The following is a 16474-nucleotide window of genomic DNA, read 5'->3' on the forward strand; positions in this document are numbered from 1 at the left end:
CGCACCGAAGGGCTCTGAGCGTGTCTGAAATTGAGTGATTGCCTGCAGCCTTTGGATTGCTTAACCCCTACTGTCACACAAACCTCTGTGGACTTATATTTTTAGGACTTTTTTTCCCCTTCCACTCCACCCCCTGCTTTTTTCTCTCTCTTCCTCTCTTTAGTCTCTCCATTTGCCTAATTCTATAGCCTCAAGTGCCTCTGTGTTCTTTTTTTTGTACTTTCTTCCTTTATCTTTCTGTCTTTTTGCCTTTCTTTCTCGGTTTCCTTCCCCTGCAGTACAAAAAAAAAGTTTGTAATGGATATTTTATGGTAAAAATATCTAAACATACTTTAAAGAAGATACATTCACTTGAGAAGTATATTATGTTTTCAGAGAATATATTTTGAATTAAAGGGTTAGTTCACCCAAAAATGACAATTTTGTTATTAATTACTCCCCCTCATGTCATTCCTTCGATCATCTTCGGAACACAAATTAAGATATTTTTCATAAATTCCGATGGCTCAGTGAGGCCTGCATTGCCAGCAAGACAATTAACACTTTCAATGCCCAGAAAGCTACTAAACATGTATTTAAAACTATTCATGTGACTACAGTGGTTCAATGAAGTGACGAGAATACTTTTTGTGCGCCAAAATACAAAATAACGACTTTATTCAACAATGTCTAGAGATGGGCGATTTCAAAACACTTCTTCATGAAGCTTCAAAGCTTTCCGAATCTTTTGTTTCGAATCAGTGGTTCGGAGCGCGTATCAAACTGCCAAAGTCACGCCCCCCATTGGTGAACCATTGAAATTTCAAAACACTTATCACATAACAAATCCTTGTTTACTGAAATCACGTGACTTTGGCAGTTTGATATGCACTCTGTGCACAAAAAGTATTCTCGTCGCTTCATAACATTAAGGTTGAACCACTGTAGTCACATGAATAGTTGTAAATACATCTTTACTAGCTTTCTGGGCATTGAAAGTATTAATTATCTTGCTGTCAATGGCGGCCTCACTGAGCCATCGGATTTTACACTGAAAACCCTAATAAGTTGACTGAACTAAATTAATTGAGTAAACTCGTTGCCTCAATTTAATTGAGTAATGGAGCCTCCCAAAACTTGCATATTTTAGTTTATTTAACTTGGCGGTTTTGTAGACTATACTTAAATTGTTCAGTTCACCAAACTTGGCACTTATTTAATGTACTTAAACAATTATGTTCACTTAACTTGGTATTAATTTCAAGTGTACTTATATATTTAAGTTAACTCGATTTAAGTTAACTTAAATCGCTTTGTGCACACTAAATTGAAATAAAACAGTGAACAGCATATTTAATCTTTGAATTTTTATTGACAATGTCACAATATTAATGAAAATACAGTAAACACTATACTGTAATGGAAATGGGTCACAGCCACAATGTAAAGGTGGTAACAAAATTAACTAGTGCAGTACATCAATTGCACAACATACATTGCACATATATACTTCACTCAAGTATCACAATTATGTTAATGTAAACATAACTATTACATTTGACTGTTTAAGCTTTGTGCAAACATAGCAAACTAAAATAAAACATACTCAACAGATAGTGTCTTTATCCAGAATTTCAGTTTTACAGTACAAACTATACTGTAGTGGAAATATTACTGGTTCACAACAACACTGTAAAAGGTGTAAAGGCACTTACATCATTTGTACAACTCTGTGCACTTCATAATTTCTCTTTTTACGCATCACAATTGTTAAATGTACTGAACATGTAGGCTAAACATAAGAACTACATTCTTACTGCATTTCACCATTTAAGCTCTGTGCAAACACGGCAAACTAAAATAACATACTGAACATGTTCAGTGTCTTTGGTCCAAATGTCACAATATTACAGTACAAACTACACTGTAATGGAAATATTACCGGGTCACAACCACATTACAGAGGTGTAACAATGGCAACAATATCTCAAATTAACAACTGCACATCAATTGAAGAACTCTGTGCATTTAACTATTTAAACACTTTTTATTCTTCATAAAATGGATAATTGAGTAAATCTAGGGGGAGAAAAACCCAATACAATGTTTAAGTATCACAGTGATGTTTCTTAAGCAAATAGCTGGTTTGCCAGAGACTACACTCTAGGCTTATGAGCATTTTGTCCCATTGACATTAGTACACGCTGGATGAAATTAAACGTGTTGGCAAATGATTTTGGGAAATGCAGGTCTAGTGTGTAAATCAGACCGAAGAGAAGACAGATTGCCTGTGGGAGGTCCTGCATTTTGTCCATCACCACTTGGCCTTCAAGAATTATTCCAATCGAAGAAGTCAAATGCAAGGATTTTGGGGGCTGAAGATCAGTGTCCTCGAATAAGATCCCCACTGGCACATCAAGGATAGTGTTATGATGATCAGACACCTAGTGAAAAAACAGGTATAAATATAGTATTGTGATTAGGAACCAAAGTTTATTAAAAAAACAAATCACTAACCCTAATCCACCATTATACTGACATGTATACATTTGAACTTATATTAATGTAGATGCTTCCTGCAAAGAATTTGGTATACACTTTTTAAAGTATGCATTATAAATTACATTTATTATTTTGAAAACTTGGATAGAAACGTTAGCTTCATTTGTATATTAAAAGAATGCTTCACCCAAAAATGAAAATGTACTCACACTCATGCCTTTCAATATATAGATGAGTTAGTTAAAGGCCTTCTGAAGTTACTCGATGGGTTTTGGTAAGAAAATTCTTCATATTTAAAACTTTTTAAAGTAAAATATCCAGCTTTTGGAATAAGTGAAAAAGCGCAAGTGATGTGACTTATAATGTAGGATGTACCTTAACGTTTTTGAACTTTGAGAGGCATTACCCTTCGTAAGTTGAATATGGAAGGCAGTCCGCCTGAAGCTAGATAGTTCACTTTATAAAGTTTTAAATATGGATATTTTTACAAACACATTGGTTCACTTCACATTGCCTTAATTAATCCCCTGGAGCCATATGGAGCAGTTTTATGATGGATGGATGGACTTTTTTGAGCTTCAAAATCTCATCCCCCATTCACACCCATTATAAGGCTTGGAAGAGCCTGGATACATTTTATTATAACTCTGATTGGATGGCTTGAGGGTCAGTAAACCATGGGGTAATAATTTTTGGGTGAACTATCCCTTTTAAGAACAGATGTACTTACTAAAGATGACTTGAAGAAAGAAGAGTCTTCATCTCCGAGCATGATAGGCAGTCCTCGAAGAACAAGGGTTCGGACCTCAGTTGGCTGGTCTGACTTTAGAGAAAAACATGAAATTCTATTAATGCCAGAAAATCTCACTATCAATATATTTTAAGCATTGTTATTAGAATATATTATTTAAATTAAGATTATCCATCATACATTACAGATTACTGATATGAAAATATAAATTCAATAAATTACATGTTGACAAAATGAAATGACAAATGAACCCAAAAATGACAATTCTGTCATAAACTACTAATGGTAGTTGAACGTACAAAGACAGTCATTGTGTAGGCATGGAAATGGTACAGTTTTTGTATGACCACCATGTTTCAAACGATAATGTTTGAGAAGTTCCCCTCTTTTTGCAGAGTCAAAAATGCAATACTTACATTTCCACATCTCCTTATCTCATGTCACCTGTAACAGAAAAAGTTGAAAATATTCAGTTTAACGAAGTCAGTGAAAAAAAAAAACACTGACAAAGTTTGCCCGGGAAAAAATAACCCACATGGTCTAACGTTAAGCAATAGCTGGCATGTTCTTTCTCTCACAGGAAAACGATTAGGCGACTTCATCAAATATGTATACCTCACTGGTAAAATAAGAAATAAGTTGTCGTTTCAATAATCATACCATCACAAAATCATTTAGAAAATTTAAATTTAATTAAAGTTAATTAATGTCGAGGTTGACAAAGTTTGAGCGGTGGAAAAAAATAACGTTAACTGATCTCAAAAGTGGTTGCCATGTCGTTTCCCACAGAAAAACAAATTTAAAATATGATAAAGTGTATTAACTAAGATGTTTCAGTATTACAAATCAAACAAAGAATCATTTGATATCTCAGTTATCATACCATCACAAATCCATATCGTTAACGTACTTGATGGCTACGCTGGCAATATATTACCGGGAAATATTGTAGCCTAATTTGGCTGCGTTGTCTTTTATTATAAAAACGTACCACAAGGATTTAAATAGAGATATTTCATTCTTAAAAATCACACAAAATAACTTTATATAGATACATAATTTTACTTACCGAACATAGCACACGAAGAAAAACTTCCGTCTTGAAATTTGGTGTCAGCAGCCAGCAACTGAACAGGCCAAAAGGTCAGGACCAATTTTGTTATCCACCAATCAGTGCATTAGTTCTCTTGTTGCTAGGCAGAACTCCTTGCATGGCCAATCACATTAGAGCAAAAACAGATTAAGCAAACCTGAATGTGTGTGGTCGCACATAAATACAAACAAGGTGTATTTTCTTCAACCGTTTGCACTATCAACTTCATTGAAACTGTCCCGATTGTACACATCACGCGCTTGTCGGAAATATACAGCTGTATTAAAGTAATTTCACGCTGTCCATCTGACAGCCGCTTTCGGAGGAAAGTGGGAAAGATTTGAACATCGAAACGGAGCGGCATGTTTCTGATCGCATGAAATAAAAAGAAACGAACAAAACCATATCAATAACAGAATGAGGCGATTAGGATGATTTTTGAAGAAACGTGGGAGGAGGCTGTGAGGAACTCTTACACGCTTTTTTTCTTGTGCCATGTATGTGTGTTAACATATTAACGTTACAGAAATGTACGTGCATACAAAAGGCTTTTGAGTGAAAACTGAGCAACCCATTGTCACAAAAACACTTGTAATATGTATTAAAGTTAATCCACTTTGAAAAGTTTTTTTCCCCAAATAAAAATAAGTATATTTATTCCCATTATGGTCAATAATTGTAATTGAAGCCATTTGTTTTCTGATAAAAAAAAGAGAGAAAAGACCTTGCACAAAAGTTGCACATGGTATTATAATTTTACAGTCAAGAATACTACATTTGTGAAAATTACCTATTTTTTTTCAAAGGATTAATCATGATTTTGAGCTCACATCACTTGAAATCTTAAGTTTATGCATTTTGAAACTAAATAAGTTAAATCAACTCATATTTTTAAGTGACAGGTCCAAAATGCAAAATTTTAAGTAATGTTTAGTCAACAGTACTTGATTGTTTAAGTAAAGACAACATTAGGGTTTACAGTGTATGAAATATATCTTAATTTGCATTCTGAAGATGAACGAAGGTCTTACGGGTGTGGAACGGCATGAGGGTGAGTAATAAATTACAGAATTTTCATTTTTGGGTGAACTAACCCTATTCTTTGTTATTATTTTTTTATAATAGTTATTATTCTTTGTTATTATAATGTTATTATTCTTTGTCTGTTTCCCCACTGGTAATTTTAGTCTCTTGTTTTGAACATACATCACAATTTTTGGGGGGGGGGGGAAGTCCAATTGTTTTAAAGTTTTACTTTTAAAGTAAATTCTTATTCTGTGAAAGATTATATTTTTACTGGACAAAAATACTGAACATGAAAAAATCCAGCCACAGCAGAGCTTTCTGTCATAGATGTAGTTGGTGTAGATATAAGAGAAATGTTCAGTGAATATGGGTAATATTAGAAAGAAATAGATTCCTAAAAGGTTGTTGTGAAAATTAAATAAATTCAAGCCTAATATCCTACCAAAGCACTAACGTATACAGTGCCCTCCACAAATATTGGCACCCTTAATAAATATGAGCAAAGGCGGCTGTGAAAATAAATCTGCATTGTTTATCTTTTTGATCTTTCATTAAAAAAATTCACAAAATTCTAACCTTTCATTTAAGTAAAACAATTGAAAATGGGTGGAAAAGCTCATTATGAAATAAATGTTTTTCTTTAGTTCATGTTGGCCACAATTATTGGCACCCAATTATTGCAATGTCCTTTTCCCAAGATAACAGCTCTGAGTCTTCTTCTATAATGCCTAATGAGTTTGGAGAACACCTGACAAGAGATCAGAGACCATTCCTTCATGCAGAATCTCTCCAGATCCTTCAGATTCCAGCTCCATGTTGGTGCTTCTTCTCTTCAGTTCACTCCACTCATTTTCTTTAGGTTTCAGGTCAGGAAACTGGGACGTCCATGTCAGAAGCTTCATTTTGTGCTCAGTGACACATTTTTGTGTTGGTTTTGATGTTTGTTTTGGATCATTGTCCTGATGGACAATCCAACCACGGCCCATTATTGGATTTCTAGCAGAAGCGGTCAGGTTTTGATTTTTTTATCTGTTGGTATTTGATAGAATCCATGATGCCATGTATCTGAACAAGATGTCCAGAACCTCCAGCAGAAAAATAGGCTCACAGCATTAAAGATCCAGCAGCATATTTAACCGTGGGCATGGGGTACTTTTTATCCATGTGTGCACCAAACCCATCTGGTGGGTTTGCTGCCAAAAAGCTCTTTTTTTAGTTTCATCTGACCACAGAAGCCGGTCCCATTTGAAGTTCCAGTCTTGTCTGACAACTGAATTTGCTAGAGTTTGTTTTTGGATGAGCAAAGAAGGATTTTTCTTGAAACCCTCCCGAACAATTTGTGGTAATGTAGGGCAGAAATTTCTCAGATTTCATTTGCAAATTTGCTTGGAATGACATGATGGTGAGTAAATGATGACAGAATTTTCATTTTTGGGTGAACTATTACTTTTTATTTATTTATTTATTTATTTTTTTGCAACCGGGACCAGACTTTGATTCCATCCAGTCAGAGGAAATCAAACATGTTTGATATTTTAAGCTGATTTTAGAACATACTTTGTTTTCATTTATTATGTGTCCTCCTCCCCCCAAAGAGAAGCTTTGATGCCAAAGAGAAGTGTTGATGCCCCTCTCACTCTCACACGGTCTCATTCTCACCTGCTCGCAAACACATTCTTTACGAGTGTGTGGGTGAGAGGGGTGGATGACAGTGATGTGTGACCTGCAGCTGTAGGGCAATCTCTCTTCTCCGATGGAGGAACTCATTTCCCTGTATGATCATTACAAGGAGGGACAAAATGAAGGGATTACCTCTCTCCTCTTTTTTTCCCTCTTATCTATTGCTTCTACAAACCTGCTGGCTTTGGCTTGAGTCTGACAGTCTTTACTGCCCACTCACAGAAATCCAAAATTGATAATTGCTGTAAGATCAAATATAATTGATTACTTATTACTCGTTACTCCTTTAAAAAGTAATATTACTTATTACTGGTGACAGTAGTTCGTTACAATACTTGTTATATTACTTTTCCATTACACCCTACAGGTAATTGCATATTTTCTCCTCAAAATTCTGTATATTTTGTATTTCTTTAGACAGAATTATAAATTCTATTAATTTTCCACTGAATTATGCGATTTGGTGTTATGACTCAGAGGAAGATAATTCGCTGCACATATGTCACTCATATTACCTATTCATAACCTGCCTGTCTCTTCCGATGACGGTTCCACTACATTTCTGCATTCGGTTCCGTACATACTAACACAGGGAAATGCACATAAAACATGAAGCTAATAAACATACAATTATGACAGCATATGATTTGTATGTGATGTTTACATGAGAAATGCTAAGCAGGTGTAGCGATTAGCTTATTCTAAAATGCTACAAACAACATATTTCTGCCCCTCATATGACCAAAATACATATTAGATCACAATAGGAAGTTATTACAAACACTCAGTGGTAGTTTACAGTGAGTTTTGAGTAAAAGCGTAGTATTAATCTCATAAATTGTCATGAGTAGCTTGATGTTAATTGTAGTTGTAATTCACCTGTTGAAATGATTACATTTCATGATGTATGTTGTCAAAATACGTCAAAATAACGGCAGTAGTTCCAGCCTCTAAATGTAAGATTTTCCATATTCCAAGCTAACTTGCTGCATTGTTGTCATCACGTGCATGCACAAGTCGTGAAGATTACGAAAATGAATGATTGTTACCGGATTGTTGGATTTCAAATCAGTCGGGATTGAGGCAACAAAAAAATAATGTTGTGACATTTATTGATAATATTGTTACTGAAATATTAATATTTACACTACAAGTTACTGCAAAAAGTACATTTATTGCTGTAATGTTGTTAATAATGCATTACTGCCTAACACTGATGAAGATGTATTTTCATTATATTTATATAAAGGTTTTTTTAATGGTGCATGCCAATAATTTACTAACAGTGCTTGCTTTGACTTCTCTTGTGAAAATGTGCACTTTAGCATACCTTTTTAAAAGAACATACGGTAACACTTTATTTTACGGTCTTTTAACTAGTTGTTTATTAGCATGCATATTACTAGAATATTGGCTATTTATTAGTACTTATTCTGCATGACCTTATTCTACATTCTTAATCCTACCCAATACCTAAACTTAACAACCACCTTACTAACTATTAATAAGCAGTAAATTAGGAGTTTATTGAGGGAAAGGTTGTAGTTAATAGTTTTAATGTGTATACTAAAGTGTTACCGAACATACTTAAGTTTGAACTGGATGTAATGTTTTTGGGCACTTAACTGCATTTTAATTCTAGTTAAAAGGAAAATATATCATTATATTTCCATAGCTAAAATTTATATTAAATGCACTTAGCTGAACTTAAAAGTGCTTTTTTTTTTTACCCAAATAAGTAGAACTTAAGTACTGTACATCTTTATATTTAATTTCATAATTACTTCATATTGTTTTTGAAATACTGTTATTGCTGAATGTACTGACAAGCAATTTTGGTAAACTAAAATATAATTTAATGTAATTTCTACTAAAAACTTGTCATTTAAATGTATTTGTAATTACACATTTGTAATCATGAAGTTGATATTTATTACATTTAAAATATATTAACTTTAAATGTAATATTGAATAACATGATACGTTAAATATATAAAGTACTTTAAATGTTAACACTTCAAAATAAGTGTACTTTAAAGCATGACAAAAGTTATTTAAACAATGATTTAAAATGTATTTAAAATGAATTAATTTGACATTATTACAAAGTGCATTTAAGTGTGTTAAATGTCATGAAAGTATGATCTCTTTAAATGCACTTAAGTGGCCTTTTATTTTATAAATATATATATTTTTAAAAATCTACTATTAAGATTGGAACTATACACTACAAGTTCACATTCAACACATTTAAGCACTAATACTTTTCACGAGAGTTGGCCAATAAGTAACTGCCTGTCAACCACCGAGAACACCCTAGAAGCCTCATAGCCAAACACTAAATAAAGGTGACATGACTTAAAACTCTTAGCCAACCATCTAGCAATTCCCTAGCAACCACCCACAAGACCCTGGTAATGTGACAGTGAGGTTTGCACCACTCACATTTTCTTAAAAAAAGTACTGCAATATTTTTCTTATGTTTGATATAAAAAGGTTATTTTTAAAAAAAAGACATTGTTTTTCCCAATAAATCTTCTAGATTTGACCAACAAATGTCCTGTTGTAAGTCCTCCAGTGATCACTTCATTCACTTCAGTTTATTGGACCTGAAGATAGCCCCACTGGACTCAAAACAGAACGATGTGGCCTCTGTTCATGTGTGTTGACCTTACAATACAGCTGACTGAGTTTACAGGCTGGGAGTGTGTTGATGTGTCATGTGTCTCCATCTTTCGTGAGATCAGAGATGCAGTCATAGTATCATTGGGAATATGCAATTTTGTGAGTATGAAGTGGGAAAGGGCTTGCCGGTGATGCGATGAGGGACATCCCGCTGTTTACGCGCACACACTCACGTTAGGGAGTCTCCTGCTGCCGTGTGCTGATGAAAAAGTAATGTAGTGTGTCTGAAAGTTTCTTGTCTTCTTTTACCCAGCACCCCGTTCTCCCTGAGGAAATAGATCTCTGAGAAAATACAGAAAGAAAGAGAGAGGGAAAATGTGTGTGTAAGGGAAAAAGAATGATTTTGTCTGGTAGGACACTGTGACTTTTGGTCCGTTCAAGTCATGTTGGAGTTGAATGCACATGAAACATCCCCTCAATATCGTAGTGACGAGCAGGAAACTTAGGATTTTCTTTGGGAATTGTCTATTTACATCAAGTGTAAATAGCCCACTTTGTTGGCCGGGGCTATTTACACTAACTCTGCCCACTATTTTATGATTAAGCTGGAAAAAATGACAAAAGAAATCTTGCTCATAACAGGAGCAATGGCATGGAGAGTAAGGCGGGTGGCGTTCGCTTTTGATGTGACCCGAGTTCAAATCCGTTTTGGCACGCTTTTCTCCCTTTTCCATTGTATATCAGCTTAGAGAGGTGTTTATTTTAAATAAAAAAATTAAGAAAATATTTGAAAAGTGGAAATAAAATGCCTAAAGATTATTTAATAGTGCCAATAAAGTGTTTAATGGGTAGAGTTAGGGGTAGGTGAAGGGAAGGGCTTTAGGCATAAGGACAAGTAATGTCCCAATAGACCCCTTAATCACCTATGTCACTGTGACGTCACCGCTCTAGCTGGAGGCAAAACATAAGGAAGAACTCATAGCAGACACGCTAAAAGTTTGAGGTTTTAACTTTAAAATGTCGTCTTGTTGTTTTTTTGGCTGCCAGAATAGAAGGAACTACGGTGACCGGGAGGGAACATGTTTGGTTCATTTAGTTTTGTCGTGGCCACAACATATTGATTAGTGGGATTGTGATAATATGTCGTTCCCTCACCATATGATCTCGAGGCCACGACTTTACATCGCGTGGCCACGACATAAGGATGTTGTTACCTCAACAAAACGATCTCGTGGCAAGATCATATGGTGAGGGAACGAGATATTTTTCTCGTGGCCACGACTTCATTATGTTGAGGGAACGACATCTATTTCTTATGGCCACGAGTTACAAGTGTGAACAACGTGCGCAATGTGCCTACTATCCATCCTAAATAGTATGTGACATTAGTAATATTCAATACTATATAGGGCGGATAGGGTGGATAGTATGCACATTGGGATGCAGGGTAAGTGAACCGAACATGTCCCCTCCCTTCATGTCACTCCCGTGACCGTATGGCATACGGGTCAGGCAGCCTGCTTCCATCCGCGAGAGTTAATTTACAAAAATAGCTGTCACGGTCCCGCAGAGTCAGTGACTGTACATATTCGGACAGTTCCGAACCTTCTTCTGCATCCATGTTTAATAAATCCCTCCTAAAACGTGCTAGCTTACGCTTGTCAACATTGCGTCCAGCGCCTCTTTTTGCCTCCAGCTAAGCCCCGCCCACCAGGAAACGTTGCAATGTTTACAAACTTTTAAGGGGTCTATAAGTCAGCACCCGTTTCTGATTTTAAAAAATACAATTAAATAAACCAAATATGTTACTGCATCTCTTTCTCGTTATTCCTTCTAAGTCATAGGGCTGGAGCCTATCCCAGTTTTATAATTTACTACAATACACTGAGGTGCAAATATTAAGTATAAATAGCATCTTACACTTAGTGCAAAGAAAATGCTGCTATTTTCACTGCCTTTTCTTTAAGCCCAGAATTGTGTTCATGTCAGTGAAAAAATATGGATGCCATGTTAAATTTGTTAAAATCAATGAAATTATTATTATTATTATTTTTTTTTTATTATTTTTTTTTACAATGAATTGCATGTACAAATACCATAGTATTGTACAATTAAGTACATAAAATGGTTCAGTTTACCTTCTTAAATTGAATTAAAAACATTAAAACGTGAAAACACAATGCACATTCTTTATCATTTTGTAGTTGTAGAGTTTAAAAAATAGTGTTGAAGTGAAATGTACAAAAGGTACATAACCATCTTGCTCCTACAAAATGATTTGAAAACACCAACACGTAAATACGAACTTCCCATTAGGAGGGCTTGAATGAACCATATTTTACTAACACATACACATACTTGAATATGTGGTTTACGGGGGATTCTTCATATGCGTAATGGTTTTTAAACTGTACAAAATGTATATTCTATCCCCTTACAGTAACCTACCCCTAAACTTACCCATCACAGAAAACTTTTGGCATTTTTTTGAATTTCAAAAAAAAAAAAAAAAACACTGTTTACTATGTTGTTCAAGCCATTTGGTTTATGGGGACACAGGAAGTTGTAATTACATTGTAATACCCATGACATTATACACATTATACACATTCCTCATAAACCATATACCCAAGAACACACACACACACACACACTAAAGATATAACATTAGAAATGAATACACCTATGCTCTACTGAAGGTACAAATATTAGTCATAAATCCTGTTTGGAAGGGAAAAGTTTTTCCTCAGTAGGTCAGGTCAATATCACAGACATACTTTTTGAGTTTAATCCTAATCAAACAAGTCTGTGTTTTTCTTCTACAATCTCAGGAAAAATTACGACGCAAATTACCTATAGTTTTTCGGCTGACTCAGGGTTCCTCTGAGAAATCTAATCCTGCCCCGTTAGGAATGTCTGTGATTGAGGTATTACTTTTTCATAGTGCTTCTCACTTTATTTTGACCTTTGCTGAATACCAAAACTAAAACTAAATATCTTGTTTTGCTGCCTGGTACATATTTATCATAAGTTTTGACTATTCTGGCAACTCTTTGGGGTAAAATAACACTTGGTGGTTTTAAGTATGGGTGGAATCTCATCTAAAATAATACTAATACAATTAGGAGAGTCTGAGCTCAAAAAAATGCACAGAATGGCTTTGCAATAACATTAAATAAAAGCCAAATGACACAGAAAAAACAGTGAAGTATAGGTGCCATGATCGTTACAGCAGCATCACGGAGACATAGATTAATTAGCAGAAGTAATTAGCTACTCTTCCACTTGCGAGTGACATCATTAATGACAGTCACATATTGCTGAACCAATGTGTTTCAAATGACATTGGTGCAACCATGTTACTACGGTTTCGGGAAACAGTCGTGATTAGTTGGTTAGTTTCTCCACCGATGCCTCATAGTATGGTAGTTAATCAGCAAGTTACATTGTTGTACGGGAAACACACCCCAGGTCGAAATAACGCTACACAGATGAATTTTACTGTTCTTTGCTTTGATAACACATTAATCTCTCTCCACATGCAGACAAAATGATGTGGTTAGGGACTTGTTTATTTTATTTCGGGTTTGAAACAGAAACAATTGTCCTTGCCTATCTGCTGACATGGCAAGTCTCCAAAAGCACAAAGCAACCTTATTACATGAAATATAGAATATACTTTTATAGCTAACCTCCAATATGGCAATGCCATTTAAAGCATAATGTACCAACATTTGTGTGTTGTATTTGATTGATCAAATATCTACTTTAATGCTCAATTTATTGTTTGCAATGAATAACAAATGAACTCATCACCTTCATTTTTGGCCTAAGTTGTTCATGCTGTTTTCATGCTTTATTTTCATATTCAAATGAGCCATTAGCTGAGATGTCTGGCACCATCAAGAAGCTTAGCAATTTACCAAGTACACACTGAAGAGCAAGTCATGTAGTGAATTTTCATCACACAGGCCTTCATTGCGTTTGTCGGTAGTCTGTGTTTTGCAAAAATCAACAGAACAGAAAAGAAAAAAAAAATGCATATTAGCATAAAATGCACTTGCCAGCAACATAATTTCTATTGACACATTAACTAACACATAAAATCCCCTCTTTAATTAGAAAAGCCAAATGTAAAAGGACAAAAAAATGTGTTGGGTGGCTGAGAGAAACCAATTATTTGTCGTCATTTAAGTTTCATTATCATCTCTTTTCAGTTTCGAAAATAATTTTATTCAGCATTTCACCACCAACTAAACCTGCATGCATTCATTAAACATCTTTTTCGAGTCAAGGGTGTAAATATGTTCCTCAAACGTCCTTCCATTGAATGACTCATTATTTATTACACAGAGTGGGATGGAGCCATATGGCACCATCAAACATAATCACACAGAAATTATTGCTTTGTTTATTGACAGAAAATGAGAATTTAGAGGATGATTGCTGCCTAGATAGAGTCTGGAACAATGCATTTACTAATGTAATGACTGGTACTCGTTTTATGTGTGAATAATTCCTATCACACCTCAAGTATTGCACATGTAATTTACTTCCACTGGAGGAATTTGATCACAATTTGTCAAGTAAATTGGATTAATGGAATGTATCACTATCATGGTTTATTTCATCATATTTTTTCCAGTTTCATTTTTTACACAGGTACTGTATGTTGCTATTCCTGTCTAAGGTTTCATTTAAGGTTTTATTTGATATGAAAGTGCTGTGGCGCTGTGTTGCTCATTAAGACAATGTGAGTTTAAGTCAAATTTGCATTTTATACTACACCTCTCTATATTGTTTCCTGTTAATAAAAGTGTTAAAATGTAAAAAAAAAAAAAAATAAATAAAAATAAAAATAATAATAATAAAAATGGTGCAATGGGATTTGCCATGGGTCCAATGTTCAAATCTGGCTTGCGACATACTGGGGGTAGTATGTTGACATATTGTTCCCATTCTTAAATTTTTAGCCTCTCTCTATTGGCCCATAAATAAGTCAAAAAGCATTCTGATATATTCAGTAAAGAAAGAGTTAATATCTAAAGTATGACTTGTGTGTTTGTATTGTGGCTTACTGAACAGTGGCTGCATTACAAATTCATATTCTTGAGTGCCTAAATATCCTTATGTACAAAGTAAACAAATTGTTGTCTGCACTGTGGAATTAACAGTAGAACAACAGAAGCTGTAACTCTAATGTGTTAAACAAAGAAACAAATGAACAAACACACACAATGATGTGGGTTGGATTTTGGTAGGATTTCCTTTGACAAAATGTTCACTCAGATACTGCTATTAAATAATGTATATATGTATCAATCAATCAATCCGTCTGTCTATCCGTCCGTCCATCTATCCGTCTGTTCATAACCATCATGTTTACACACAGTGCACCCAACGCCTCTGCACTTTATTTCTCTCAACATGGGGATAGGAGAGCTTTCAGTCAATAAATGTCAAAAAGTAACTTGTGTTACTTATTTGAAAAAGTAACTTAAATAAAGTAATCTGATTACATAACTAAAGTTACTTGTAATGTGTTACCCCCAACACTGTATATTCAGCCTGGTCTCATTGTTAATACATAGGTATTAATATGTAACTTTCAAAGACACAAAACGTACATTTTTGTACGTTTAGAAAGGTGCTAAAATGTACAATATTATGGAGAATTTATAAAGAATACACCTATGTATCCTCGCTCATGACTCCTCAGGAAGCTTCCTCACTCCTTAAATGTAAAATTATAGCACTAAAATGTAAAAATAAGTTTTTACAATGAAAAAGCGTAAAATATTTACGAATCTTTCATGTCATAAAGATATATGTATAATTTCCATTTTATCGTTTTGTAGATAAATGTAAGATCCCTAAACCCCATCCCAAACCTAAACATACCCATTTTATACAGAATGTTAAAAGAATGGACATAAATATGTAGGAAAATTACAATTTAGTAAAATATAACATTAAAACGATATTTTGAGCCGCTAATCCTACACCTGCCCCTACACCTACCCATAACCATTTCTTAAAACTCTGTACTGTTATAAATAAAAGAATAACAGACAAACATGCGTAATCGCAATAATTTATTTATTGCAAAAATGTAAAAAGTGCTACAAAAAGTAGTTCAAACGATGATGAGTTGCAGTCACAGTCCTCTCCGGCAGTCCTCTAGTTTTTTTTATAGGGTACAGAGCAGAATTTAATTTAATAATCCATGAAAATATGATGAATCCGGCTTCTCTCTGTGAAGGCGCGCACTCATTTCAAATGTCAATCCACTGAAACACGGCATGTCGCAATCTGTGACGAAGCAAGTGAGAACCAATGAGCGTTCGATATCAGTCCCGTAAACCATGTGTGCTTCTCAATATCCCTCCTCATTTCCTCGCTCCTCCATCATCTTAAAGGACATCTCAATTCTCTAATTGCACCGCGAGGAGGCAAGGAACGAGGAGTGAGGAAGCTTCCTGAAGAGTCATGCGCGAGGATACACAGGTGTATCCTTTGCGGAAATCTTTCTCGTCGAAAAACCTGATGCACGTATAAATTCTCTACCCCCTTCCTATCTGTCACAATAATTTAAATGTATGCTTTACTTTTGCAGTTTAAATAAGCTTTACATCTCACATATTTCAATGGGGCATCTTGCTTTATTAATATTTATTATAATGTTTTTAAATAACCAAACTTTAAGAACATATGGGCAGATCCCTCAAGTGTAGCTGATGATGCATTGAAGTGACGATAAAGGGAGCGAGGATATAAGGGCTGCATCAGAAAACCTAGGCAGCTGACTTGCTGCCTCG

At 34.8% G+C, this 16474-nt stretch overlaps 1 long non-coding RNA gene across 1 annotated transcript; it reads right to left on the reverse strand.

Annotated features, from left to right (window-relative positions):
- Window positions 1-1331: 1331 nt before the first annotated feature.
- On the reverse strand, window positions 1332-4404 carry LOC125265669. The gene is made up of 4 exons (XR_007184331.1): window positions 4302-4404; window positions 3649-3676; window positions 3212-3304; window positions 1332-2423 (listed from the first exon to the last, which is right to left on the reverse strand). It is a non-coding gene; the product is annotated as an uncharacterized LOC125265669 (long non-coding RNA).
- Window positions 4405-16474: the final 12070 nt, after the last annotated feature.

Source organism: Megalobrama amblycephala, linkage group LG3 (assembly GCF_018812025.1).
Source record: "Megalobrama amblycephala isolate DHTTF-2021 linkage group LG3, ASM1881202v1, whole genome shotgun sequence".
Taxonomy (NCBI): domain Eukaryota; kingdom Metazoa; phylum Chordata; class Actinopteri; order Cypriniformes; family Xenocyprididae; genus Megalobrama; species Megalobrama amblycephala.